The sequence below is a fragment of the Curcuma longa genome, chromosome 5, assembly GCF_044706935.1.
Source record: "Curcuma longa cultivar G26 ecotype Majalengka, Jawa Barat chromosome 5, ITB_CL_G26_1.1, whole genome shotgun sequence".
NCBI lineage: Eukaryota > Viridiplantae > Streptophyta > Magnoliopsida > Zingiberales > Zingiberaceae > Curcuma > Curcuma longa.
Genome location: NC_133865.1, coordinates 1542880 through 1547565, shown reverse-complemented (window position 1 = coordinate 1547565; position 4686 = coordinate 1542880).

Genomic DNA, 4686 nt, shown 5'->3' with positions numbered 1-4686 from the left:
ATTCCGTATACTTGCGAAACACACATCAAGTTTTTGTGATGTGCGTAGGATATACTTATGTTTCTTATGCTTTAATCGTATATCTTTCTATACTTCATGCTATTTTCTACATTCATTTCATCCTTTATCTATGCATTAGGCATGATTTTCTCCATTTCCTAGTTCGAAGGTCTGTTTGTGTGTTTATGTATTTGCAAGACGGAAATGGAGCGAAAAAGACGAGACGGAGAAGCAATTAAAGACAAGGAAAGACAGGGTCGTGTCTCACATGCACGACCATGTCTCATTCCTCCAGGGAGCATGCCCCCTAGGGCACGACCGTGCTTCTCCACATGCAGAACCAACACCTGGCTGTGCCTGTCAGGCACGACCGTGCCTTCCACTAGAAGACCAACTACCAGGGGCAGTGCCAAACAGGTACGGACGTGCCTCCGCTCCAGCATCCAGCCAGTGCATGGTCGTGCCCCACAGGCGTGGCCGTGCCATTTTTCCAGAGTCGTGGCTACCCTTGGCCGTGCGCCACATGTTGGGATCGTCCCAGTGCAATGCGTGTGTTCTCACGTTTCAGAAACGTGCGCAGCGGAAATTTATAGATAATTAAAACTAATATTATCACAATACACGCATGACAAAAGCAGGAAATAACATGTACAGGACATGCAAGAAAATCAAAATTTTTCTGAATAACATTTATTCTACTTGCATAAATAAATTTATAGAATAAAATTATTCTAAACATGTACCTCGCGATGACGATGTTGAGCCATGTTGAATCAATCGAGCAGTCCTCATCGAAGTCCCGCCTCAACTGGTGATCCACGCCAAGCTCCCGTCTGGACGGCTTCGGAAGCCACGAGTCACGTCATTGTCTTCGGTACTAGCCGATGATCGATGACGATCGAATCGAGAGAATAGCCTAATTTTGAAAACCACGTAACAACGTTTGTCGCTATCATTCCGGGGCTTTCTAACTATCACCGAGAATCGTATTCTCGATGTAGTCTTCGATGATCAATCTTTGACCACCGAATTAGGACAAACAACCGAAAACATTTTCCAGTGATGAAAGAATAATCTCTGAAAACTTCGTAAGTTCCCGAGAAGTTGACAGACAATCGTCAAACGATCGAAGTTAATTGAGCATGATTAGACAACTCTTTATAAGAGTTAATAACAGCGTTTCTTCTCTGACAACGATCGGAACACTTTACCTGCCAACAGCAGCCCTTAACAAAATCATCAACGACTGAAAACAAACTCCGGCCACAGCTACAGTAGCTTCGGCGGTGGAGGGTATGTTTGAGACGAGAAGAACTAATAATGGCAGCTGCAATCGGGAAGAAGAAGAAGAACACATGGAAGCAACAGCCCCTTGTGCTCCTACAGCCTCTTGTGCTCTGGCGAAGAGGAATGCGACGCTACAGCCCTTTGTGCTCCGTCAAAGGGAGGCACCAGCGGCAACAGAAGGAGAAAAGAAGGATACAAGGTTCTCCAGCTTCATCTCCTCACTCACGCAACTGAGCTAGGTTTCATCTCCTTCCTCTCCGGCGGATGCATGAGCATCGGCGATAGAACGGAGGGAAAGAAGAGGGAGGGTGTCGCGGCGGTCGAGCTACGGATGGCGGCCATTGTGAGCAGCAGCCCACGTTGGAAGGGGCGATCACCCGGGAATCAACGGCCAGCGTCGCGAAGGAGCAGTGTTGCTCGAGTTCTTCCGGCCGCCCATGGGAATCTCACAGGTCTGGCGATGCTCGCGATTCGGAGAAAGAAGGAAGGTGCCCTATGTTAGTGAGAGCCCTAGAGCCAATCATTTGATGATTGTTGTATGGACTCCTTGTATCATATTTCTACATTTTATAAAGGCATTTTATAGTTATTATACTTACTTGTATTAGTGCCATATAACTAAGTATAATAATGTCCTTGAGTAGATCGTTCGTATCTATATCAATCGATTGGTTGAATCGATAGTGAGATGATATAGGGAACACTACTCTAAATTATTCCTAGTCAAGTATTAACATTCAAGGACAATGTTAATGCGACGAGACTAGCATGTAGGTCAACATGATGACTTGATCTCACAAGTCATGGATATGAGATATCAAGTTGACACATGGGTATGCATTGGAGAATGTATACTGAATGACCCGCCATGAGAAAGTATCATGGATCGTTATATGAGTGTCATATACTTTCTCATGTGGCTATTAGTATGACTATTAGTCCTTGGACCTGAAGTCACCATGGTTCCCTACATAAGGAGTTACTTTGGCTTCGTCAAACGTCACCCGTAACTGGGTGGACTATAAAGGCGATTACTGGGTATGTAACAAACTATGTGGAGGGATGTGAGTGATGTAGATGAGATCTATCCCTTCCATATGACGGGAGTGATATCATAGTTCTTGATAGAGTGAGACCACTAAGTGCATGGCCATGCCCAAATGAGTCAACATGTGATGTTGAGCTCGTTTGATTGTAGTGAGTCTACTTGGAGTTCAAGACATAGATTGATTAGAGGATGACACGGTCTATGCCTCAGTTTAATCAATCATGATATCAAGGATAGAAGGACTTTTGTCACATATTGTGAAGAGTCACAATTAGTAGTCACAATGGTGATGTTGGATCTCAACATTCTTGTAACTTGGGTAGTAGTGATGTGTTGCTAGATACCGCTCACTACTTATGTTTCTAAATCGGTTTAGAAGCATTGCCAACGTTACAAGAACCTATAGGGTCACACACTAAGGGCAATTAGGTGGAAATTAGGTTCATATGATGAACCAAGAGGATTAGATTCATGTGATGAATCAAGTTGGGTTAAGTGTAATCCAAACTAGACTAGAGGAGTTGATTTGATCAACTTTGGGAGATTAGAAGTCAAGTTTTGACTTGACTTGAGAAGGAGAATTTTGGGAGTCAAGTTTGACTTGACTTTGTGCCATGTCATCATAAATGTTGACTTGACTTTGTGTCATGTCATCATCTATGTTGACTTGACTTATGCCACCTCTTGGTCAATGCTTGACTTGACCATTTGACTTTGAGGTGAGGTGGCGTAGGAGGTGACCAATGGTGATGCTCCACATGTTAGGAAGTATACTGAAAAGACTAGCTCTTTTGTATATAAACATTTATGAAATAGAAGTATCATGTTTTGGTCAAATGATTGCAATAGTATATTTTGCAATAAAGTCCTCTTAATTTACATTGTAGATAACTTGGTGTCTGTGAGACACAGAAGACCATGATTATCGGTCCCTTGTGAATTATAAACTAAGGCTCACAACCAAGATGGCTTTGGACAAACCATCGGGAACGGTTGTAGTGTAATTCGGTGACTGTCTGTCTTGACTGTAGAATTACACTAGTGCACTTTGTGTGTATTGAGTAGGACCATTGAGGTTGTTCGATTTACACTGACTCGCAAATTGAACAAGACCTCTGTTATTATAATTATGCACTCTTAATCCCGATGTAATAAATGGGCACCTATAGTTAGTAATTATTGCTTTGATTTACCAAAGGGTGAGATCTTTCCGTCAGATCAAATATTCTCGGTAAGTTGGGTGATGTTGCTATCTATACGGTGTGCCATTAATTATAGAAGGAATCCGTGTCCCAGTAGGGCTGATGATGTCCCCTTGGAGAGCTCATAAGGATTGTCAAGTCAAATCTTGCAAGTGGACTTGGTCCGGCTGACAATAAGGTTGAGTGGTACTATTCAAGGTCTTAGATGTCGATTATTGAGTTGTCAGTGAACTCAGATAATTGACGGACATACGATATCTTAAACACGGGGAGCAATGCATAAAATAATAAGAAGGAACCCATAACGTAATTTGGGGATTAGATTGGTAGTGCAATAATGATCCTCTAGTGGAATGGATCGTTATTGATGGATGTAGGTGTGTATTCGGGGTTGAATACGGGATCCGAAACCCATCAGAAGGCCAGATCTAATACCTCCTCGAGGTCCCCACTGTAGCCTAAAGACATCTTCAAAAGGATGCAATCAAACGGATGAGATTAGTTCTCAGCCGTCGGATGAGATTTAATCTCGACCGTTGGATGAGATTAGTTCTCGACCGTAGGATGAGTTAATGGATGAGATCAGCTTGTATCCGTGGGATTAGATCAAGTTGCATCCATTGGATCGAAATAAATAAAGAGAAATAGAAGAGAATAGATTAGAACCGTTGGATGAGATTAAGTCGCGTCCGATGGACGAGATCTCTCCGGTTCGGTTTTAATTCTCTTTGGAAGGAAGAACCGGTTCACGAGGTGAACCAGAGTTGGTTCATTGAACCACACGCCCAAGAGATTGGATCAGGGCCATTGGATCGAATCAATTAAGTTATATTAAAGAAGATTATATTAGAACCGTTAGATGAGATTAAGTTGCATCCGACGGATGAGATCTCTTCGGTTCGATTTTATTTTCTAAATAATTAAAATTTAAAATTAAAATCCAAAATTCAAAATTAAATTAAAACTCAAAATTTAATTAAAATTCGAAATTCAAAAAATAATTAAAATTCAAAATTCAAAAAAACAATTAAAATTCGAAATTCAAAAAAACAATTAAAATTCACAATTAAAAAAAAAACATTTAAAATTAAAATTCAAAATTCAAAATTAAATTAAAACTCAAAATTAAATTAAAATTCAAAATTCAAA